Source organism: Castor canadensis, chromosome 12, assembly GCF_047511655.1.
Source record: "Castor canadensis chromosome 12, mCasCan1.hap1v2, whole genome shotgun sequence".
Taxonomy (NCBI): Eukaryota; Metazoa; Chordata; class Mammalia; order Rodentia; family Castoridae; genus Castor; species Castor canadensis.
In genome coordinates, this window is record NC_133397.1 from 17,602,315 (window position 1) to 17,627,956 (window position 25,642).

At 42.7% G+C, this 25,642-nt stretch overlaps 1 long non-coding RNA gene across 1 annotated transcript in view; it reads left to right on the top strand.

The window, feature by feature from the left end:
- LOC141415011 (uncharacterized) overlaps positions 1-24,373 on the top strand; it is a 67,429-nt gene extending 43,056 nt beyond the window's left edge. The window contains exon 3 of the long non-coding RNA XR_012440030.1: positions 22,796-24,373. This is a non-coding gene — a long non-coding RNA (uncharacterized lncRNA). The remainder of the gene's footprint in view (positions 1-22,795) is intronic.
- The last annotated feature ends 1,269 nt before the right edge of the window (positions 24,374-25,642 follow it).

The following is a 25,642-nucleotide window of genomic DNA, read 5'->3' on the forward strand; positions in this document are numbered from 1 at the left end:
AAGGCTCTTATTCAAATACCTTTCCTTGAGATATGCTCCCATATGTTGGGGCAGAGGGCACAACTAATGGGCAATCCACTTCATAGTGAAAAGTTCGATGATGTTTTGGGGCATGTAGCTTCAGGTCCTCTGGAGGTACTTGGCAGATTTAAACAGTGTGCTTTGAAGCTGAGAGAGTAGGGCCAGGTGTTTAGAAAGTGGAGCTTATTTATCTTATCACTTTCCTCAGTCTTTTCCTTTTCTCATGGTACCTGCACCTATTTGTACTTTCCATTAAGGCTCTAATTAAATTTCCCTTGGGCTTTGACCTAACCTCTTATAAAAGGAGTGATTTTCCAAAAGAAATTCTTACTTAAGCATCATGCTGCACTATTTTGAGAAAAATGTCTGGTAAATTAAGAGGCGATTGAATGTTTCCTGGCATTGTTCCTGGATTGAAAAAGTCAATTGTCTGTAGAGATATAGATTAAGGTCTCCTTAAGGTCATATGCTTCACATTTATAGTTGATGTATCATCAAATACCCTAAAGCAAATTATTGCATTCACTAGGTGCCTAGCAATTGTATGCTAAAAGTTGAATAAATGAATGTGTAAGTGGCATCTTAGATGACGTTTTTGAGCTATAAAGTTACAGTGTACAGTGCATGAAGTAGATTAGATGGATGGAGTCCATGGTTCCATGGCAGGGTCCATTGGCTAGGATCCAAGTCAGGGTATTTAATGAATGAGGTTGAAAGATCCAAGTAAACATTTGGTAAGTCTGAAGTCAAAGCAATTTTCAAAAGCAGTAATTTAGATTATTAAACCGCTATCTTATGAGGGTCAAGGGTGTGAAGTAGAGAGTGCTGTTGTATTTTTAAACAATTCACTTCCCTTCTGACTTCAAGAATCCCCATGATGGGTTGGTTTTGAGGACATTGCCAGTCAACCACAGCCAAGAAGTGTTCAGCAAATGTCTGCTCTATGGACCTGGGTCTGACTTCTGGGCTGAATTCAAAGCAGAGTTCTTAGTTGAATAATAATAATATGGGATTAACTTTCCTTTAAAACTTCCCATGCTGGAAACATTTTGGAAAAAAAAAACCACAGAAATATCCAAGGAAGTTTGGGGCACAAGTGAAGATGTGGAGAAAACACTAAGTGCGTATTTGAATTGGTCATGTCCTCCAGTAATGAATTGTGAAGAAAATGTCCTTCCTTTATTTTCTTGGTTGGAAATGATCATTGTTTCTAACGAGACAGAACAAAACAGGGCTTCAATTCCTCCCAGCTTCAATGGATATGCAGAGTTGGTTCCATGCTTACAGAACCATGGAGAAGTTGTGCTACAGCCTTGCTTATCATTGATTGTAGTGTCATTTAAAGGAATCTGATTAAAGGTTTGAAAGAAATACTAGAATGTTACAAAATAATTTAGAGCAACATTTCCCAAAGTTGTGGACAAGAACTGATGGTGGCATGCAAAATGATTTTAGTGAAAACATGTTTTCCTTTTAATACATATTAAAAAGATATACAACTAACACATCTTACCTGTAGCTCCATGAATAGTTTCTCTTAGGAAAAGACTAAAGAAGCTATGTGAGTTAGAACAAAGCAAAATGAAAACAGAAGAAAACAAAACACAGGAAAAGAAAAGAAGGCAAATTAATTATGATACAATGTGAAAATTGGGAGGTTGGCATCCAAACAATGAGGTGTGAGGAATAGAATAGATTCACAGAGAATGAAGGTTTTTTTTTTTTCCTTCTTCTTGTTTTTGTTTTTTTTTTTAATTTCAGTGCTGGGAATTGAACATAGGACCTTCCCCATACAAGACAAAATCTCTTCCACTGAGTTACACCCCCAGCCTTGAGCGTTGTTTTTTATAGTACTATTTGAAATAATTTGGCATCATGATTCTATAGTTATTTGGAACAAATACTCAGAAACTACCATCTACTTGGAGCAAGTCTCAGGTAATAAGATTGTGTTTGGGTGAAGCCTTGGGAACACAGTCAGTTTTCTCTCTCATGGGGGAGGACATTGGGATAATAGAAGCTTCTAGAGCCACATTTCTGTGAGTCTACTGGTGAACCCTCACTGTCCTAGCAGACAGGAAAATCTGTGCTCAGAACCTCCTGTCAGTGAAGTCAGCCTTCTCCTAGACTGGATCTCAGAAGCTCTCACAGGGAAGCAGACAGTTCCAGAACCTTCTCCTAGGTCCCCTGTTAGGGTACAATTTCCCTCCAGGACCATCAAATCCCACAGTACTTCAGAATGGAGGCCAAGATAATAGGTAAAGTTTTTCCTCTACCATCTGTGGGTCTAGCTGGGGTGGCAGCTCTCATGGCATCTTTTGGGGAGCAAACATATGGGGAATAGGCTCTGCCTTTGCTCACATTCCTGAGCCTCTGGGGATGGAGAAGTGGCCTAGGAGGGCACATAAGAAGACAGCTTGATCCTTGTCTAGGATTTTTTCTGTGGACCTTTCTCATGAGAAATCTTGATGAGAGAATCGGCTACCAAGCTGGTCTTGCTCTGGACTTCTGGGGACAGAGAGGTGGGACATGGGTGCTGAGTGCTTTCCCAGAAAAGGAATGTGAACAGTGCCCAGAGTGATGTGAACAGCGCCTGCAGGGACATGAACAGTGCTCAGAGCTGGTGCTCGGGATGCCATTTGGTGGTCTGGGAGTTGCTGATTGCTTTCTCTGTCGCAAAGCCTTTGATTTCTACCAGCTCATGTGTACACATGTGGGTATTCTTGGTGGCCTGACCATTGAGCATAATTAAAAGAAATGATTGGCTTTCTCTTGATGCAAACATCTGGTTTTACTTGAAACAAGATGACTTAGCTGTTTCAGAAACATTCTTGTAACCCTGGATTCACATTTTCTTTTTAAAATATATATTTTCTCTGTTCGGGCAGCATGTTAAGGTAAACACTCCACGTAACTGACAACCGACAGTTTCAGAGGTATGTGGGGCTCCAAGCACTGGAGGAACCGCAGAATGACTGCTTTTTTGATTTGATCACTGCAAATCTGTTTCAACAGTCACTCTGATTTAAACAATTACTCTGACTTATACTCCAAACGCTGTAATTGCAGAAAATGTAACCATGTGAGGACATTTTTGTAGAGTATGTCTTGGCAACTTTGTTTTGTTGTGATGTCATTCTCTTTGGCTTCAAGGTAGCCAGGGAGGGAATAGAAGAAGGAAAACAGGGTCCTGCTTTTGATGTGCTTTTTTGACTGCCAGGGAAAATGTTCTCAAGTCTTCCTGGCTTACCCTGCCTCACTGGGCTCAGCCCCCAAGGCCAACTCTGCAGGCTACAGATGCATTCAGAAGACATGCAAGACCAAATTCTCCTGAAGGTCAAAGAATTACTTGGAGATAAAGGTGGCTCATTTTCTTATCACATCTCCTGTCTCTTTAATATAGGTGGGTTTGCCTACTCTCACTTTACATTCACTCTTCAAAGCCCAAGAGAGTGTGAGGTTTAATTCCTTCATTGCCCAGAAAGGAAGATTTGGCTGGGTTAAAGAATGTTGCATGGGTTCTAGAGCAGGCTAGCACTGGAGCTAAGGAAAGGACAAAGTTTTGGGTTTCTGATTCATTGTAAGCTTGTAAATGTAGGCATGCAATTGCAAGCTGGTCCCATTTTGTGTACAGAGAATGCATCTCAACAAAACAGGAGGGCAAAGTCATAAATAAAAAGTTCAGTAGGTCTGGGTGCTGGTGGCTTATGCCTATAATCCTAGCTACTCAGGAGGCAGAGATCAGGAGGATCACGGTTCTAAGCCAGCCTGGGCAAATAGTTCAGTGAGACCCTATCTTGAAAAAAAAGGACTGGCGGAGTAGCTCAAGATGTAGGCCCTAAATTCAAGCCCCAGTACCACACACACACACACACACACACACACACACACACACACACACATACACACAAAAGTTCAGTGGTTCATGCTTTGAGATGTTTTAGGGTTACTATTCACATATTAGTTGTTTGTACCTGTCCTCCCTACCCCAACCATCCAGGTTGCCCAGTGCTTCTGGGAAAAGAGCAACAGAGCACATGGAGGGAGCTTCCTGGATAAGGGAGCTTGCATCTGGAAATGGTACCATGACCCACAATGGTGGTAGAATATCCCACCTCTCTGACCACATCTTCCTAAAACATCTGTCTCCAACCTAGTCCCAGCCATGACAACCACAAATAGATGTTTCTATTTAAAGTTCATCTCTTTGACATCTGTATATTTCAGTGAGAGTCTTTTAGTAACTCCTTCAAATCTACTTATGTGACTTCATTGCTGCCTCAGCAATGTGCCGTTTTGAGTTCTAGCTCTATCTCTGATTTTCAGTGTGAAAAGAAGGTAAATAATCCCTTCATGTCTCAATATCTTATCAGTCAGTGAGGGATCAGGCCCATAAGTGCTAAAGTCTCTTCCTTTGTCTTTGAATCTGTGACCCTATCATTTTGTTGATTTTTTTTTCTTATTTAAAGCAATGTAGGCTCATGGTAGACCCTTTTCCCTACTCAGACCTTCTGCTGTTGGAAGTGTGAGATCTTCAGGCATGTTATCCTTTACAGAGAGTCTGGAATGGAGACACTGAGCCAAAAGCATGCCTCATAGCCTAGCATATCAACTTAGACTACTCCAAGTGATACTATCAATGTGACATTACTGTTTGCTGCGTTACATTGGTCCCTATAGTCCCTGTAAAATGAAGGGGGAACCCACCAATTACTCAGATCCTAATGCAGTTGGCACACAGGCAAAACTCAAATTTTTTTTGTTTTGCTAAGTAGCACTGAATTGCCCATTTGACTAATATATTATTGAGAAATAAGTTTATCCATGCTAACCACATTGACAATAGAAATTGTTCTTTATTTTCCTAAAACAGATCTGATTTTTCATATGAGTTCTTACTTACTGAGTAGTAGAGGAAAAATAAAACTAGATTTTGGTTCAATTCAATAATTTAAAACTGATTACTTTATTCAAACACTTTATTTAGTGAAATAGTGTCTCTCAGCTCCATTCCCTTCCCCTTTCTCTTACCCCATATGGCATATGTTATAGCTTTCCATTGCTACAACAAAATGCTAGAAATAATTAGCTTATAAGGGAAAGAGATTTGTTTTGGCTAACAGTTTCAGTCCATGGTTGCTTGGTTATGTTGCCTTTGGGCCTGGGAAAAGGTATTATATCATGGCAGGAATCAGATGGCAGAGGAGGCTTCTCACCTCATGGGAGTCACGAAGGAAAAAGAGAGCGAGAGAGAAAGAGAGAGAGAGAGAGAGAGAGAGAGAGAGAGAGAGATTAAATCCAATGACCTATCTTTTTTTTTTCTCTAGGCACCACCTCTTAAAAGTTCCAACACCTCTCAAGAGCACCACAGGTTGGCAACCAAACCGTCAACACATAACCTTTAGGGAACACTTAAGATACAAACCATAAAAAGTTGTGTGAGGGAAAAGCATGTTCTCAGATCTCTGAGGCATTAATGATCCTTTGATTTTTGAGACAGTGTCCATGTCTGGTCACTGACTGCCTGTTGGCTTTGGTGGCCATAGTTGGCAGTTAACAAAGTTTGTGATTTATTTCTCTCTATTCTGATTACTCTCCCTGGCTGACTTAGGGTCTGTTGCATCTTCTAGCTAGCCCTGACCTAAGAGGTCATCCCACAATGTTACTAATATGGCTCATACAGACTCTGGCTTCCAATTTGGTTGCCATATAAATCCCCCTTGGATGACTATAGGAATGTCTGGATCAGACATACTGTGAGGAGATTGCAAATATCTCAGAAAAGACAACCCAAGTTTCTGGGCTTCTCTGACCTCTGACATGCTGTACATTTGGATCTATTTTGGTGTAGTAGACTATATTTTGGTTAAGGGTAGACTACAAGGGATCTACTTCAGAATCCCAAATGGGAAGCCAGGCAAAAGTCTCTTCTTCCTGGTCTTTTCCTCCAATTTTTCAACATATTCAAACCCACCTATATCACAACCAGATTTTCTACATATTCTCCCTTCTGTTTCTTTGGGAAAGAAAGGGGTGGTTTCATGGCTTTTTTCCTTCCTCTACATACTTCTCCTGAACTGGAAGGTATCATGGTCTATTTATTAACTGATGTGTGGGTCACTCTCAAATTTACACTTATCTTTTGCCTGGATCTCGATTCAGAATCCTAGATCTGAATACCCAGTTGCCATTCTTAACCTTTCCACTTAGATATCTAGTATCAAGTTCAACCTAACCTTGCTAATCCAAACTGTCTTGCCACCTCTTTCTCCAGTATCTTCTCTGAACACCAAGCTTTTTAGTCTTTGTCTGGACATTGCCATATACTCATTGACCAGGTCAAAAATTTTATAGTCATCTTTGAGTCCTCTCTTTCTCTCATGCCTCACATCCTGTTCATTACCAAATCCCATTGGCTCTAACTTCAAAATGGTATCTATACCCAAAACCCTTTTCACCATATGCACATTTGCCTTATTTTGAGCCACCATTTCTCTTAGTTGGACCACAGTGACCACCTCTTAACTAGAATTCCTACTTCTGCTTTTGTCTGCATAGAGCTGAGGTTCTCATCTGTGGATGATTTCACCCTTCATGGCACATTTGGCAATGTCTGGACAAATTTTTGGTTATCATTACTGGGGGGGTTGTGGGGAGAGATGCAACTGTTATCAAGTACATAGGCACCAGAGTTGGTGCTAAAATTTTTACAATGCACAGGACAGTCCTCACAATAAAGAATTACCTTGCCCAAAAGGTCAACAGTGTTGGGGTTGTGAAACTCTGCCATGGACATTATTCTCCATAGTAGCTAGTATGATCTTTCTGAAGTATAAATTAGACCATCTCACTCCCATTTAAAAAATAATAAAACTTTCTATTGCAATATGAATAAAGTCTAAACTATTTACTGGTCTACAAGGCTCTACAGAACCCATTTCCCAGACATCTCTCCTATCCCTGTTTTCCTGTTCTGCCTGTTTATAATATCCAGCAGTATGGGTCCTTTGTTGCCTTCCTAATTTTCTAAATTTGTTTTTGTCTCCAAGGCCTGTACACTTGTTACTTCTGTTTTCTAAGTCTTTGTGTGGTTGCTGTCTCCCAACTTATATCTCAGGTCAAATGTCACCTCTTAAATCAATCTTTCCTGACTTGATTATAAAACAGGTTCTATGCCCATCCTTATAATACTCACATATTCCCACTCCCCACACACTACCTAATTTTATTTTCTTCACAGTGCTATTAATACCTGCAATTCTTACTTTTTTTTTGCTTATTTTTTATTTGTTTCTCCATCCAACATCCTTCTATTCTTATCCTCCATCTTTCTTGAGGATAAGAATATTCTTCTAGAGGGTCTCAATGAATATTGGTGGTTCTTGACAGGTTGTTATGTTTAATAAAAGCTAAAGTGATTTAGCATATATTTTTCTATTATCAATGCCTAACTTTCAGGCCTTGTTTTACTGTGTGTCTTATTTCAATAATGTGAGCTAAACATTAACTCTTTATATATTCCTGCTGTAACAATACTAGGCACCCCCCTCACCCAACAAATACCTACCTTAGCTGGCTAAGATACAGGTCATGTATAGGAAAATACAAAAGAAAAAATATACATATTTTTAAATTGTTATTTCTCAAAATACTGCTCTGTTACAAATGGAAACATAAAAAGTCTTCATTATTATTAAAAATAATACCCTACTCTCTTCATTCCCCAGTGGGTGAAAAGACTTGCCTTAGCTGGTTGGCCTATTTGCACTGGCCTAAGTAACTGAATGTTACTATCTGCCTCCTTCCCTATAGCAGGAACATTACCTAAGGCTATTTCTATGTTGGTGAAAGGGACTCGATTCCTTGCAAATTAGCAGAGAAGCTTAAATGCAGCTTAAATGGCTTCTGTATTCTCAGAAGCCATCTCCCCCCTGCCTGTGTAGACACAGCCTGAGATTTCACCCAGAGTCAGGGGAGTCGTGTGCTTCTTGGGCATGAGTGTGCATTGTGGTGACTACATGTGTACAGATCCGATTATATGCAATGGGTCATTATCTACCTGTGCTCAGGCCATACCCGAGAAGCTAAAGATCGAAAATGGGAAAGGACATTCTGTGTGTCAACCCAGGGAGAGTGGTGAGAAGACCATGTTCATTTCACAGCTCCACTGTTGGCCTTGAACTTGCTATCTCTTGTGTAAGAGGCAGTGTCTTGTAACTTTAAAAAAATTCATGTGCCAATGGCATAGGTTTAAATCTTTTCTTGGTTTGTTTGAGAAAAGTTACTTAATTTTTCTAAGCATCCATTTCCAGATTTTCAATTCCTGAAAATTATCACTAATGGTTATTTTATCATGGTTTCTAAATATAAAAAGCTCGGTACCATCATGATAGGCCTCTTCACCCTGTACTCCTCCCTGTGGCTAAGAATCATTTGTCTTGCTGATTATTCTGGGGGTTTTATTTCCCCAATTAGTGGATATGAGGGAGGGAAAAACATAGAGGCTTAGAGGTTTTGGCTTGCTTTCTTTCTTCCTTTTCCTTTTTCTTTTTCTTCTTCTTCTTCATTTTGGTGGTTCTGAGGTTTGAACTAAGGGGCCTTACTCTTGCTAAGGCAAGTGTTTTACCACTTGAAGCATGCCCCCGCTGATTCCCCATTTTTTGTCTTAGTTTGTTTTTAGACAGGGTCTCATGTTTTTGCCCATGCCAGCCTGAAACTATAATCCTCTTACCTATACTTCCTGAGTAGCTGGGATTATAGGCATGAACCACCATGCTAGATCTGGCTTAGAGGATTTCTGTTGCAAATGGAGGGTGCTTCTGATTAAAGCAGAGGTCATAGCAAGAAGGGAGAATGACAGAGGGAGATAGCCAGAGGAGGCTCAGTTGGGGACAGTTTTCTTGCTCATTGTGAAGGAGAATGAGGTTGGTATCTCTGTGAAGCATGTGAGACACAGTAATTGAGGGAATCAGGGAAAGATGGTCTTTGAAAATGGTTTCTGTGTATTTTAATGGCAATGCCACTTGTGTATTTCCTTGAGGTACCATGGTGCTGATGGATGCTATTCTCTGCCACTTTGATGATCAGACCAATGTTTCTTTTCTGAGACTGCCTTCTTTAAAGAGGAGGCAGAAAACCAGACTTTATTAAAGTTAGAACCAATTTGCACTGTGGTCATGAGGATTTAATATGGATTAAGTATGATTTTTGTAAACATTAGGCACTAAATAAAGTTACAATGTTTATTGTACAAACCCACAATTAGGATGCTAATCCCTGTCTTATCTCTCAAAAGACTGACTTGAGTCTCAAAAGTGCATGATCTTATTTATCTGTTACTTAATGTTTGTGACTTACTTAATAGCTCTGACCCCAGCTCAGAGCTGCTTATGGATTTAAGACTAACTTCTTCAGGTTGCTTGAAGAGCCAGAGGAAATTGGGCTCAGCTTTAAGGATGCTAAATTCCTTTCCTAGGAATGGTTGTGGCTGGTTCCTTCAGAAATATCTTTGTGCGTCAGGATAGGGATAATTATCATGGAAAGTGGACAGATGATCTGGGTTCTCACTGTGCACCCTGATGAGAGGTCACAAGCATCCTTCCCTCTGATGGCTCCATCTTACTCCTCCACAGTATCGGAACTCCAGGCTTGCTCTGTGGTTCTGAGAGTGTGATTTAGTTCTTCACAATATGACAAACTTGAATCAACTTCGTCATTATATTCTCATGACAAGGTGTAATCCAGGCATGGATCACTTATATAGCGTGCTCATGAGACTCCAGACCTGGCATGGTACCTGACCAGCAGAAAGGCTTCCTTCAGCACTTGGCTACCATCCTCCTCAACCATAGTCCCTATTCTCTGCAACACCCCACCTCACTTGCTTAACTCTTCAGACACCTATTGCCCTGTTCTCACCTTGTTCCTTATGTGCTGGTCTCAAATGTCCATCTAGTAGATCAAGGGCTCCATCTTTTCCTGAGAGGCAGTTTCACTGAGGAGTAAAAAGCACATACACAGATGCCAGGTGCCTGGAATTGAATTCCAGATTAGTAGCTGGTGACCCTTGTCAGTTACCGAATCTGTTTCATGCCTCAGCTTCCTCATCTGTGAAATGGGGGGTGTTGATGATATCTAACTGATAAAGTATCTATGGGTGTAAATGAGGTAATGTTTTATTCTGCTTGGTATGTAGTGATCACTATGTATTTATGAAGGCCAGGATTATGGTGGTGATGATGATAGTGATGATGAAGAGTTGCTTTCTTTGAAGTAGAAGCATCCACACAGGCCTGGGCACAGAGTTGGTTGGTGTCTAGAGGTTTGTTTTTTGCCATAGTCTAGACCAACCCAGGCTCTGAGGAATCCTTGGGAGGTGGAGGGGGCTGACTCCAAGTTGATTCCTCCTTGTGAGCAGTCATGAGCCATCTCTAGGACAGAATGCTAGAGAAAGAGTTTCTGCCCATATTGCAGTGAGCAGAACATGGAAATTCTGACTTCAAGGCCCAGGGGATATTGACAGCCCCACATAAGACTGGATAGATTGGGATAATCACAATTATTAATGACACAAGGGACTCTTTCCTTTGGCCATGAACTCTCATTCTTTCCTAGGATAAAGCTGCCCTTTTACTGGAAGAATAACTAAAATATCTTTGTTGACTAGGGTAGTTAATGGGCTGGGCAAGAAGAGTGACTTCCCATGACCAAGCTCTACATCCTAAGAATGGTAGTTAGAACCAGCACACTAGGTTTCCTCTGGGTGGAAAATTAAAAAGTTTTTAAAAAGATGCTATTTCAAGAAGAGGTCAGGTCTTTCTGGGGCTGGTCAGGGTGAAACGAAGTGAGCAGAAGGCCCATAGAAGGAGGCTGGTCAACCCTAAACTACTTATTTTCTGAACTACAGCAAACTTCATCTAACTTCTCATTTTCTTCTCCAATACACTGTTCCTAAATGTTGTGGTTCCCTGGCTCAAGGATTTCCTGTGTGCACAGTGATCTATTGGGAGGAAAGTGAGCATTTGGAACAGTTAGAAAAGATGATCCTAGATTAAGACTTGAGCTGGAGGCTGACAATTGCAGTGTGAGGGTGAGCCTTTCCCCAGGAAGCCTGTCTCCTGGTTCTCATCCCCACAACAGCTGATCATAGGGATCTGGTCCCATGAGCAATGTGGGAACATGGACCCTCCTAACATGGGCACTTCTTATGAAAGCTAATTCAGTTTGATGGGTGGATTGACATGAACTGTGTCAACCTTGGCTCACTCTAGGATCCTAAGAGCCCTGCTGTGCCCAAGTGACCCAGCTAGTTTGCTCTTATTGTATCAGGGACTTTGACCACCATGGGAAGAAGATTTGAGCCGTGGTCCTTGGAATGCTTGGATATCATCTCAACCTAGGTTGTAGAAAAGAAAATTCCAGTAAGAACCCAGAGAGAATAAAGACAGACTGAGATATATAGGACTGGAGGGGTTGGGGATGGAAACCCGCTGTGCTGAAGAACCAGTGTCTTTAGTCTGGCTAGCTCACATGCAGTTTTCATCCTTTATATGGTGAACAGGGAGGGGATGTCTAATACAAGATGCCTAACCTTTTCTAAAATCTCTGGTGTCTCCCTCTCCCCATGGAACTCGTAGAGGCTTTGCCTTAAGGGGGTCATGCTTAGTCAAGCTGAAGGATGCAGTGTTCCAGGCTGTGATAGGTTCTTATAAGCTGCTATGTAGGGGGCTATAGAGTTGTTGGGGAATGGTTGGATATTAGCATCATTTTATGATAAAAAATGGCCCTGTTTGCATAGGTTCTCAGGGTGGCAGCAGGATGTGAACAGTGGTGACGAAAGTCCAGAAACGTACAGGGACAGTTGAACCTAAGGTTCTCAAACTTTTCAAGAATAAGGACACTTTTTTTTTAAAATGTGACTTAATGCAGGATTTTGTAGGCCAGCAATTTGTACTGGGATCATCTGGGAAGGCCAGGCCTAGCTACTTTTGGTGCGGCTCTCTCACAAATCCGTGTTTAGGGCTGGGTATGCTGGAGGCTGATTGGTTGGAAAAGGCTCAGTGGGATGGCTCCTTTCAGATCTATGGGGTCTCTCATCCTCCATCAGGCAAATTTAGGCTTTAGTACAGGATGGTGGTGGCAAGTTCCCCAGAGAGCATATAAAAGTGTGCAAAGACTCTTGAGGCCCAGACTTGGAGCTCATATAATGTCATGGTCTCTGCATTCCATTATTCAAACCAAACCACAAGGTCAAGAAATAGATTCCACCTCTTAATGGGAGAAACTGCAAAGAATTGTGGCAATTTTTGCAATTGACCACAGGTGTCCTCTGTGCTTTTGTTAGCTTTAAGGATTTGCTTCCAGCCTTTTGAAGTCCCTAAAATCATTCATGAAAGGGAAACCCGAGAAGAACCCTAGTGTTTGAGAGATTATAAGGATTCATTTTTTAATGTCAAAAAGTTTTCCAAGCTCCATAGAATAGTTCATGGACTTTAACAGCTGAGTCTTGGAAAAATTACTTTGTAACCAAAAGTTAATATAAAATTGAGAAAGTCTTGCAATAAATTTGTATCTTTTAATCATACCAGCACCAATATGCATATGAAATAAGACATATTAAGGCTATAGGCATTACTTAATATGCAAACTGCCTCATGGGCCACTTGCAGTATTTCTGAGATATGATTAAGGCTCAGTGTCCCTAGGGTGGGGACACTGTTCTAGACCAAAATGAAAAACTGACTGAATGCTGCTCAGTTCTGCCCACACTGCCTGCTCTGCCTCCAGGGACTGTGCACTTCCATATGTCTGCCCTTACTGAGAGACTGTATTACAAACTGCCCTACGCCATTTATCTCCTCCTCCAAATCCCAAACTACCTGTCCCTCTAGTCAACCCATGAGGTTTGAAAGTGTGTGGCCACCATTCATGTTTTCCTCTGTAGCTCCCTCTCTGCCAAGAAGATAAGGCAAGTGAGAGCTGCCTTGCACAAGAATTGTGGAGGGAGAGTGAAAGTTCTGTCCTCTCCTCTGGATTTTGGGTTTCTCCTCAAAGAAAGGGCGGAATCAAAAACATCCCCCTAGGAACTGGGCATGGTGACATATGCCTATAATCCCAGTATACAGGAGGCTGAGGCAGGAGGACCACAAGTTTGAGGCCAGCCTGGATTACACAGTGAGTTAAAGGCTAGCCTGGGCTATATAGCAAGACCCTGTCTCAAAAAAAAAAAAAGTTCATTTTAGGAAGGTTAAGACTGAAAGAGGTGGTAAGAAAAAGAGAAAGCGGGCTTTGTAGGACAGACACAAATAAATGTCAGTTCTCCTCTCTTCCTCATCTTTTTGTTCTTTCCCAGTGCTCTTCTGCGACAGTGCCTGGTCTTTCATGGCTCAGCCACCAAGGGAGGCAGACTCTTCCTTGGCTGGTGGGTCCCTGCTTTGCATTTGGGGTTTTGACAATGGACTTAATGCACAGGAACCTGTTACTCTAGCACAGGGCATTCTAGAAAAGGACATGGACTAGTTACCCTATGGTCACAGCTTTTTTAGCTTTCACCCAGTGAGAGGCAGAGGCAGAGGGAGGGGACCACGGGAAAGAAGTAGGGAGGAGAGCAATGAGGAGCCAGGGTCTTGGTTTGGAGGGATTCTCCTTCCTGGCTGGCTAGGTTTTTTGGAGGCCTGATTTCTGCCCCTTTATTCCATGAAATACCTTGTTACCTTCCAGCACATCTCCCTCTTGACTGGTGCAGTTTGAGCGGAGCTCTTTTAATGGTAATTTTTTTTGCTTTTCTTTGACAGTATCAGGGATTGAACTCAGGGTCTTGTGCTTGCTAAGCACTTGAGCTATGTCTCAGTTCTTTTGCCTTTAGCTTGTTTTTCAAACAGTCTTGAATTTTTTTCCTGGACCTGCCACCTCCTGAGTAGCTGGGATTATGGCCATGTACCACCATGCCCAGCTTTACTGACAACCTTGATACTAGTGATTAAGACACATTAACAGGTTATGACATGTCTATCTCATATTTGTGTGAACTGGCCTCTGGCATCTGGCATGTTTGCTATGGACTCTGCTCTCTCAGCTAAAGTCTGGAACAAGAGACTGATGTATAAACAGATAATTATAGTGTATTGGCAAAATGTCACCTAAAAGTTGTGTTCATGAAAGCTATAGATTAATGAAGAAAAGGAGCCACCATAGGAATAACAGGTGGCATCAAAGCTGGGTTTTGAAGGCTCTCTAGAAGTTCAACAGGAGCAGCAAGACCAAAAACGAGAAGTGAAATAGGATATTTTCAGGACTGATAGTTGAGGGAGTTTGGTATTGCTTTGGTGTTTAAGGTGGGGAGGAAGGTGCTGGATCGCTGAGGCTGGCTGGGCTGGCAGCACCACATCATAGAGGTCTGCTTAGAGATCCTTTCCAAGTTTGCTCCATGTCTCTTCACTACTGAATTATGGAATAACAGGCAGGTATAACTTCATTTTCCATATTCTCAGCAAAGGAGTAAGATTGAACATCTGACCTAAGAAAAACCCATCACAAATTTATGAAGCAGTATTCTTTAAAACATTTCTGCCGAATGTTCTCCACATTGAACTAAAATATTTCAGGTTCAGGTCAAGGTGGAAAACAGACTGCTTAATTAATGGCTTCTATCTGTCTACCTCCCCCACCACTGACAGATATATCTCGCTTTATAAGCCAAGACAAGTGTTTGAAAATAAGAACAGGAAATGATGCAAATATTCCTATGTTCAGATGTCATCAGAATCCAGCTATGTGACTGGTCTGGCTCTCTGTCACATGTTTAGGACACCAGTGGGGACGTGTGCTGGGCTCCACAACATGAATCTTTCCAGATCAGAGGCACATTTCCAAAGCCCATTCTGTGATGAAGACTCATACAAGGAACTAAGGGTGATGAATTCTATCCAGCCTTCCTCAGGGGGTCCCGCTTTGAAGGCCACCTCTTATCAGATGAACTCATGTGAGTGCCAGTTCTAATATAAAATATGGCACAGTCTGTAACTCTTGATTTTCTATTTCAAGTGGCCTATTAAAGGAGCTTTAACATTTCGCACAAAAGTGCGTTTCAGAGTCCATGTCTCCTCCTGAGGGGCTGCTCTGAGAGAGAACTCATTTCAAGCCTGGTTTAATCCAGGAAGTGCTTGGGGTAATTAGGCAATGCCAGCAACCACCAGCAAACTACAAATCTGTTCTAAATGGCTTTTCTGCTGCTACTCTGGTGCACCTAAGTAAGGGGGTCAGTCTGCAGGTAGTTACTGGGTGCTTGCTTTCTGCTGACCTCTATATACCCATTGTACCCCTGCCACCTCCACTTCACCATCCTCACTTTTGAAAAATCATGAACATCATGTCAAGATTATTGCTGGCATTATAGGGGGGGAGAGGAAGGGGACGGAGTGGGTCGTAAGGGAGGGGGTGGGGGCAGGGGGGAGAAATGACCCAAGCCTTGTATGCATATATGAATAATAAAACAATAAAAAAAAGATTATTGCTGGCATGGACTCTATGAATCCTCACTCTGGGGCTTGCCAACTCCCGAGAGGCCTAATTAACATGGAAGACACACTGTCTGCAGGTCTCCCCTCTCCCTCATCCTTCTGCAGAAATAGAAGCAATCAAGGTTGTTCTAGTGACTCCCTGTGGTATCAGATAGAATGAGATTCCAGAACCTGTCTCTCTGGGAGGAGGATCCAGATCAAAGTCCATCTTGCAATTAGGAAGCATTGTTCTGCACTTACCTAAGACACCTGAATCTAGAAACTGCTGGTTGGTTGGGGACATTATGGGTAAAGAAATATCTTTCCTGGATCAATGATGGAGCAAGACTTGTTTATTGATGAGACCAGTGGGGCAGAGTTTTTGAATTTCAGCTTTCTTAGAAAATCGAGGAAGTTAGAATATTGGCTTCTTAGCCAAGAAGAGAAAGTTCTGCTCCCAGAAGACCACAGTGACTGAAGGCCTATGTGTGATTTGGACCTGAGTCTTTGGACCTGAGTAAGTGACTGGTAGCAGAATGTAACCTCCCCAATTCATTTGTTGACCTCCTAATCACAGAGTGATGGTATTATGGGGTGGAGTCTTAGGAAGTGATTAGGTCATGAGGGGTCTGCCCTCATTAGTGGGTTAGTGCCCTTATAAAAGAGGCCTGATAGATCTTGTTTGCCCTATCATTCATGTGAGGACACATAGAAAGTGCCATTCATGAGGAGTGGGCTCTCACTAGACACTGAATATGTGGGTGCTAGATTTTGGACTTCCTAGCCTTCAGATCTGTGATCAATAAATTTCTATGGTTTATAGAGTAGCTAGTTTAAGGTATGTTGTTGTAGCACCCCAAATGGACTAAGACATAGATGGCTAGGTGACTCCCATATCCTATTGAAAATAAAACTCTTCCTCTCATGAAGACAAGTCCTGCCCAGTTCTAAAAAGGGGGATATTGTTGTCCGGGCACATTTGGCAATGTCTGGAGACAGTTTTTGCTGTTACTTCTTGGAAGGAAGTGCTGCTAGTATCAGGTAAGTAGAGGCCAGGATTCTGCTAAATGCTGGAATGCACAAGACAACAAAGAATTATCCAGCCTTGAATGTCCCTAGTACCAAGGTTGAGAAACCATGCTTTAAGGGAAGATTCAGGCACACTGCAGTGACTGAGGCCTATGATCAAAGAAAAGTAAGACCAGGAGGAAAAGTCTATTGCAGAACTGGCTGCTACCACAGCCCGGGGGATCTTGCACTGCATCTTGGACTTTCCGGCTTTCAGAACTGTGAGCAATAAAATAAACTGTGAGCCAGGGGCCTGGAACAACTAAACTAGACACCCAGTTTTGAAAACAGGATGGAACTTACCCAGAAATAAACCAGATGACTTAGAACTCTGATTTGTTTTGATAAAGGCCTTTCTCCCCACTCACTGCCTCAGTGAGGCATCCAGAGGGCAGGAGTATAATCAGCTCCCACTGAAGTCTCTGTCAGACATGGTTCAGGGCTCTGACTGCTATGTGAGGAGTTAGTTATAAGGAGAGCTTTCTGCTCATTAAAAAGTCAAGTGTGGATGACCTCTGGCCCCTGTCTACAGGAAGTTAGCTATTTTCAGTAGTAGAAGTTGTACGGGAAGAGATTTGGGGATATGGGTCTGTATGAAATTCTGGCTCTGCAGCCCGTGGTCTGAGAGGCCAGAGGTTGGCTGAGCACATTCCCCATGAAAGACATTCCTGACTTGACCAGGATATTGCATTCTCTGCAATTCTTGCAATCCATGAAGACCTAATGAAGGAAATGCAGGGTCTGCTTGCAAAAGACAAAAGCTGCTTTCCCTGGGCCTGTCTTTACACCTGGACAAGGATAGCAGTTACCTTTTTATGTATTGCCAATAGATGCAGAGAGCCCTGCCCCCATGTCTACTCTCCTCCTTCCTGCCTGAAACCCCTCTCCCACTCTAGGCAAGGGCAATGTTGGTATGAAGACTCCTGGGCAAGACACCAGTAACTTCCTCCTGTTTCTGGCTATGCATCTTGAGTGAGGTTGAACACTCTGACCCCTGAGAGGACCACAGATGATGAGATCCTGGAGTACAGGGGAGGGACACAGTGTTATTTGGTTCTGTGTCCCCAATCCAAGTGAATCCAGGAGTGGTGAAGTAAATACTGAATGGACAGATGGATGGATGAATGGTTGGGCAGGTGGATGTGGATCGTGGAAAGATAGATGAATGGATGGATATGTAATAAAACAATGAACAGTTTTGCAGGGCACCTGTTGGTCACCTGCAGGTTGTGTGATATTGGCCCTCTTACTGGTACCTCCTATCCCAGAGGTGTCTTTAGGGGTTAGGAAGGTTGAAATGAGAACAGTAGAAAGGTCAGGGAGATAACCAAAGGGCCATAGTGGGTTAAGTTCCATAACTCAGACTGCTAGGGCAGTGGGCAGAGTTGAAGAAATTAAAGTCTTCTCAGAGAATTATGATGCTATTTTGCAGATACCTCTGTGGGTACCCAAGCTTGGGCCTGGTTAGAGAAGACTGGGATGAGTGGGGAACAGGGTCTGCTTTCCAGAGGTGTCCAGTCTAGTTGGAGGGCAGGTCATGAACACAGAAAAAGTCATATTAAGCTTTCAGCTCAACTGAGAATTATTTGATTATAACAGACAGAGACCACTAAAATAAACTGAAGCAAACTAGGGGATGAGCAGGAAGAACAGAGAATTTCTGAATAGAGAATTACTGCTGGACCTCATAGAATGGGACAAATTGTTGGAGGGTTCTTGTCAGTCTGTGTCTCTCTGTCTCACTCCCTGGGATCTCCAGGTACTCTCTGTGGGGCTTCTTCCACAAGGACTTTCATTTATAATGCCTCAGAATTTTAGCTTTCCAATGCTTTGGTTTGTGCTAACATCTATTCTGGGCCAAACTGTACATGACCTCTTTGTACCAGTGTCCCAAACTTTTAAAAACTATTTCTGTGTCTCTTAGTTCAAATTCTGGAGTGAGGAAGAAAGCAAAGAGCAAGACATCAGATTAATTTGGCTGGCTCATATTCCCGCTCTCACAGCTGTGTTGAAACTCACATGAGATGTGCATGAGCAAAGACAGATGCAAGTGATGCTGCAAATACAGTTAGTTGAACAGAGGAGGGAAATTCCAAAAGTGCTGACTGACCCAGAGCATATGGTGAGGACTCCGAGGTGTCAGATCCATGAAATAGGGCATATAGAGAGAATGTAAAGTTCACTAGGTTGGGTATTTAGTATTTGGGGATCAGGGGAATGTTAATTTTAGGTTCACTGAGTTCGACACACTCTGAGAATAGGCAGGTTAATGAAGTTCATGGGAGAAATGAAGCTATACGTGTTCTCCTCCCTGGGCATGATGGGATACAAGGATGCAGAGATGAAGACCCTTCTAAGAAACGGTAAGACAAAGATGACTCACCGTGAATGGGCAGAGAACCGGACTTCATGGTTTCCTCTAATCCTGCCCAAGGAAATGTGTTCCAAGTTAAAAGAAGAAACTGTTGGAATGGAAAGCCAGTTTGCTTCCCCAAAAGAGCTCTACTCATTGAGGTCATCTGAAGTGTGACTGGATGCTAAGCTAATGATGGGGGAAAAAAACTCAGCTTCAAATCCAATTCAGACCAAAAGGGTACAAAGGAAGAAGTGCAAGGAGAGAGAGAGAGAGAGAGAGAGAGAGAGAGAGAGAGAGAGAGAGAGAGAAAGAGAGAGAGAAAGATTAGAGGAAGAGACAGCAAGACAAGTTGTCCAAGAGTAAAGGAGAACATGTAAGCCTCTGGGCTCCAGAGGAGGAAGATTTTTAATGCTTTGGATCCCAGTGATCCTCCAGGATGGGAGCGCAGGGTCAAAGATCATGGAGATTGTTCTCTAGGGCTTAGATTATTCCCAAGTCTAAAGTAACTAGAAGGGAAGATTTGAACTTAGGATCTTCTAAAGACTGTCCAGGAGACTCTTTGTCTTGAACCAAAGGAATATAGCTTAACTCAGAAACTCTCTTCAGGGCTGAACTGATTCCTGAAGGAGACTCCTCTTTTGCCCACAGAGACTCCACAATGACACATGGAGAAGCTGCTTATTCTCTGGAAGAGGCATTTAAGTCAGATGACGGTAATGAAAAGGGCAGAACTGGTGGCAGCTGTCTCTTGAGTCTTGAGCATTCAGCTCAGAAACACCTGCAAGTACCCCATCTCCTGGCTTGTGGCACTCACAGGGTCCTGGAGACACAGAGAAAACCATAAAGAAACTAGCTTCAAATGCCTGTTGGTGTAATGGATCTATCTGGAGGATGAAAGTGAGTCATTAACTGAAATCTATGACAAATCTTTGCATATTATTATCTTATATTTGTATTTGAAAGTCACAGTCCTGGGCTGTATTCAAGGAGGTACGTTCAAGACAAAATTTCTGCTCTTCCTGAAAAACTAGACTTTGGCTATAGCAGGGACACACCATCAATTGTTTGTGCTTTTGGCCTTTGCTCTGTATAGTCTTCACTTAAGGCAGTAACTAACTCCATATTAGTAGGCCCTCAGCCTGCTCCATGCTGACCAAAACATCCCTGTTTCTCTTCTAAGATGTGACAATTCTTTTTTGGGAGGGGGTGGGTAACTGTGGTGATAAGCTTAAGCCATGAGCCTCTGGGGATAGGGAAACAGCAGAGGGGTAGATGAAGAACACAGATTTTGAAGTTGGACTTAGGTTCACATCTCTGCTTTGCCACTTACTAGCTATGTTTTTGGAAATTTGCTTAACCTCATTGGGCCTCAGTTTCCTAAAGTGGGGATAAAAGCCCCCAACTTTATTACTGTCAGATTCCCCTGTGCTACATTTGCAGTTGGCCTGATGTTTAGAGTCTTGTGCTGGCAGCAAATGGAGGCAGGAAAAGCCAGCTGCCTACTCTATGTGGTACCTGGGAAGACTCTGTCATGTATGGGAATGCCAGCCAAAGATCTTATTTTCAGAAAAGAATCTTTTTTGTTCAACTACAGAATGTGGTCTAGTTATCAGAGACAAAGTCACCCCAGCCCTATTTTTCGTATTTTGTCTCAAGAAGTACAGCCAAAGGAGGAAATTGAGTTGCGGCTTGGTTGCAGCCCCAAATCCACATGTTTTCCTTTTTTGATAGATACATCTGTTCTCCCAGACAGATGTATAAGAACAGAAAATCACAGTCAGTGGAGGAATTGATAACCTTTGAGAGAGAATTGAGAGTAATGCAATTGTCACATGATCACTGCTCTGCACAGCTCCTTGCAGAAGGAACAAACTAGTTAAGTAATGGAATGTGGAATATCTAGGGGAACTACAAGGGATCTGAGCTGCCAAGAAAAGCAGCGAAACAGGTCTCTCTACATGGACAGGAGTCTGCTGCTGGTGCTAAGTTTGGTCAGAACTAAAGCTCTAGTGACATTAAACTCACTTCGGGTTATTCACCTGAATTCTGCTTATTTTCTTTTTAACATTCCAGGGGCATACTCCTCTTTGAACAGATAAGTTTCTATACCAGGGTCAAACACCAAGCCCAACTCCTTCCTTTCTTGACTCTTGAGTCTCTACCCATTGGTGACTATGCTGTCACGCTGCTTTCTGTGGCAGGTGTACCTGCATCTGCCTCTGTGCCGAGTTGCAACCTCAGGCTGAGGGTGCCATGTCTCAACCCTATTTGAATTCTAGAGAGAAGGTAGCAGATTTTCATTAGGTGCTAGAACACCAAGTGAATGATCAGGAGGAAAGTATGTAATAACTGATTAGCCTACCATGGACAGGGACATGTATAACAGATTAATTAGGACTAGTGCACAGTAAGTGATTTAGAAATATTTGTAGAAGTGAATAACCAAATGACTAATGAGTAGAATACAGGCCAGGTGTCTTGCTGAAAGTCACCTAAGCATTTTGTTGTAGAGTATGGATTAGAAAGCACTCTCTCTTGTTTGGTAGCTCTGAACTCCTCCCTTGTATGATTTACCCTTGTCCTTGGCTCAATGCATGGGACTGTGGGAAATAACCAACAGAAGTGGGGAAGGAGGAGAATCTGGAAAAGGCCAAAGATCTTTCTCTAGCTCCTGTTTGATCTGATCAGAGGCAGGTATACCAGGACATAAGCTGGGGAAGAAACCTACACCAGGGAGATCCCTGGCTTCCCTGTCACTCAAACAGAATCCAATGTAAGTTTCAACGGATTGCGAGATGCATGCATGCTTCATCTAGAAATCATTTGGTAATCAGTGAGTGCACTTTTTTGTGTATGTTTTGAATCACATCTGGAAATGATCTGTCTCCATAAATTGATGTTCAGGAAGATGATTAAAAAATCCTGATTGTGCTCAAATAAGTATGGAAATGTTTAATAAGGAGCTGGAGTCTTGGGATGCCTGTGAGGCACATTCTTGAATCTTCATCTTCGGGGTCTGGACTTCACTGTGCAAAAGGGACCCAGCAGAAGATTAGGGAGGTGCTGTTTCAGTTTCTGTTCCCCATTTTGGTGTGGAATAAGAGCTCCCTGATCCCCTACTTGCCTGTCTCCTGTCTTTTTGGAGTCCTACTTTAGATTGCCTGTTTCCCAGAGTGGAGGGAAGGCAGGAAGGAGAATGCATGGTTTTCAAAGTGTTGGCATCTCACAGACACACTGAGACATAGTGACTGTCATCTCTTTTCTTGGAGAGGTTAAATGGTGACCTAAAGTCTTTTTATAGCCTAAAATCTCCTGAATATGACTTAAACAAGCTCATATAACTAGCCAGAGCCCAGAAGCTGGACTCGTAGGACAGTGCATTTTGTACACTGAGCTCTTGGGAATCTTCTTTCGTCTGAGAAATATTGGAGAGATGGGGGGGTATTCTGGTAATGGGATAAAACTGCAGAAACGTGAAGCAAGCAGATCTTACAACCATTGTACTTTCTGAAAGGGAACTATGGATAGTAGAAGAAGGAGGAGCAGTATCTTCCCCCATTATTTCAAAGCAGATATCCAGAAGGAGCTCATTCCAGAAGTCAAGGATGAATGTCATTTCTTTTCCTATAGCTGTTGAATGGGTGGAGTCCTTAGTAAGGGGCTCAGTATCCACCTCCTCATCAACGCCCAGGGACTCAGGCTCAGTTCCTCAGAGTCCTAACAATATTAGTGATAGTGATTGTTTGTTGACCATTTTTGGCAGGCCAGTTATTGAGCTCACGGCTTTGTTAACCTTGTTACATCTTTGCAATGGTCTTCAGAGGTAATTCCTATTGCAACTCATTTTTTACAGATGAAGAAACTGTGACTTGTTGCTTAAACAAAGCCAGAAGAATGGTGACCCGGACTGTGACCCCAGGAAGTCCACCTCCAGAACCTGTACACTCAGTAACTACCACAGAACTCCCAAAGCCTTTCCCCTGCTGTATTTTGGAAAAGGAACAGATGAAGAGAATACCAAAGGACATTTCTGAGATTTAAAAAAGGCACTTTTATTAGTGTGTATTAATTGTACAAAGAGGTTTCATTTTGATATTTCCAAATAAGTATATAATGTACTTTAATCAAATTTATCCTCTCTGTTGCTCTTTCCCTCACTTCCTTTTTAGAACTATTTTAACAGGTTTCAGTATTCTATTTTCAAAAACTGCATATAAAGCATTTTGATCACATTCACCTCCCCTGAACACTCTCCTTTACCCTCCCCTCACTCTGGATCTCATCCCCAAACAATCCCCATTTTATACTTGTATCATTCTAATGTTTTAGATCTTGATTCCACATATGAGAGAGAACATGTATATTTGCCTTCCTCAGTCTGGCTTATTTCACTCCTACCTTGGAGAGCATGGAGGTCTGTTGGGTGTGGACAAAGTGTTTTGGGTTGAATTGTGTTGCCCAAATACACGGGTTGGAGTCCTCCTCCCAGTACCCATGCACATAACCTTAATTAGAAATAGGGTCATTTCAGTTGTTATTAGTTAGAATGAGATCATTCTGCATGAGGCCCCAATCCAAAATGTCAATTGTGGAAATTTGGATATAAGCACACAGGAGAAAACTTGTGAAGATGAAGACAGGAGTTAGGGAGATGCTTCCACACATGAGGGATGCCAAAGCTAGCTAGCAATAACCAGAAATCAGGGGAGAGCCAATTGAGACAGCAAAATTTTGTTGCTTAAGCCATCCAACCTACAGTGTTTTGTTACACCAGCCCTGGGACTCTGGTGCACAAGATACATTCAAGAGGGCATTAGGAGAATCAGGGCCCACTCCAGCACTTACCTACACATGATCCTCTTCTCAACCTGTTGGCCAAGGATGCACCTGAGCATAGTGGGCTGAGGCTCCTTCTCTGGTTGATAGGGTGAAGAGATGTTTTAGCCTGTGATGACAAAGGCTAGTAGGGTTTAAGCATAAACAGTTCATAAGACTTGGGTATCATCCAAGCTCAAAGGACCTAGCTTAGTATTCAATGACTTAAGCTTCCCAGGGTCTGCTCTAGGTAATAGGGGACTTCAGTCACATGCCCAGAGGTCAGAGGCAAGAGGTCTAGAGAAGAATAGTCTGAATTTGCTGAGGAAAGGAGTGGCTTTGGCTCTTGGAGTTCAGATCTGTTGGTTTAGGGACTGAAGAGGTGACCTCAAGTAGAGATGGAATTTGGAGATTCACTGGATAGAAACCCATATTAGTGAGAATCCCATCCTTGATAAGCCCATACTGAAGTCAGGAGGGTGAGATGAAGCAACCAGGGGCAGCTGTGGAGACTTGGTCACATTCATTGAGGTGAAAGGAGAAGAATATAGAGGAAGAGCAGAGGGGGCACTGTCTGAGGACAGAGCCTGTTTTAAGGTTTGGCTTCCTTTGTGGCTCTGGGCTCACCTTGCTTTTCAGGAAGCCCCAGCTCTAGCCACACATAAACAACTTTCTAGGATGTGGCCTGAAACCACACTTTCTTCTTCAACAGCCATCAAGGAGACAGCTGTGCGAGCTGTGGCTTAACAGGGCTGTGAGAAGACCAGGGCCTGAGGCTGACGGATGTATGTGCAGAGGAGAAGGTACTCAGCTGGCCAGACCTCTGCTGGAAAGAGGCCCGCAGGGAGTAATCCAGACTATGTCAGCTAACTCTTCCTTGTTAAGGAGAACAGATATAGGATGGAAGGAGAGAGGAACATATGCAGGTCATCATGCACCCTGGCCACTTTGCTGTGTGTGATGATTTAGAAAGTCTGCCATGCATCCCAAACATGAGAAAAGGGGGGCTCTCCAACCTCATGCTTCCCTGAGTCTTCCTTGTGAGTTTGAGAAATCTATCTGCATGGCTACAAGGTGCCAAGGAGAATGGCCTTTGGCCAAGGCAGCAACCTCATCAAATGGTTTCTCACGAGGCTCCATTTGCCTCAGCCTTTTCTTCTAGGGAGGCAGTGCGCCACCTCCTCAGGGGCTTTCTGCTCTTTAGCCTCCCCTTAACAGAATGAAGGAAACTGAAGATCACGAGGAAGCTTTTCCTGATTCCATGAGATGTGAGGAACAGAACTGCCCATACCTAGGCCTGTTATTTCCCAATTCCTGTCTATTTGCCAGATGGCCAATGAACATTTTTCTTAATCACCTCCAGACATCTTAAGTTGTTGGTGCTATGGCTTTTCCAAGAAGTCACTGCCCAGGCATTGGAAGGCATGATGGAGTAAAAAGCTGGAAATAGGCAGGCCCTGACTATATATAGCCAAGGCCACAGGGACAGCCACTGCCAACAGCCTTCTGGAGGGAAGGGAACAATGCTCACCTTTTTAAGGAGGCTGTGAAGAACAGAGCCCTCACCTGGGATGTTGTTTAGTCCTGAAAACTTCCTTGCATTTTCATGGCCATGTGATGCTATCTTCTCATATGGGCTGGAGATGTGGACTTGCCTGGTGTGGTATGAACATAAACATAAGAGAGATATAAAAACAAGACTAGCAGGAATATGCACAAAACTAAGCCAAAGTGACAGAGTTCCTGCGATTTATTAGAGAATACCAGAGTGATGCTTCTGAGTACCACTCGGAATGATTCCTCTACAATCAGGTGTAAAATGCCAAATAGCCATCTTGTTTTGAGTTCTGAGGTGAGAGCACCAGGTTCAGGTTTCATGATGCTG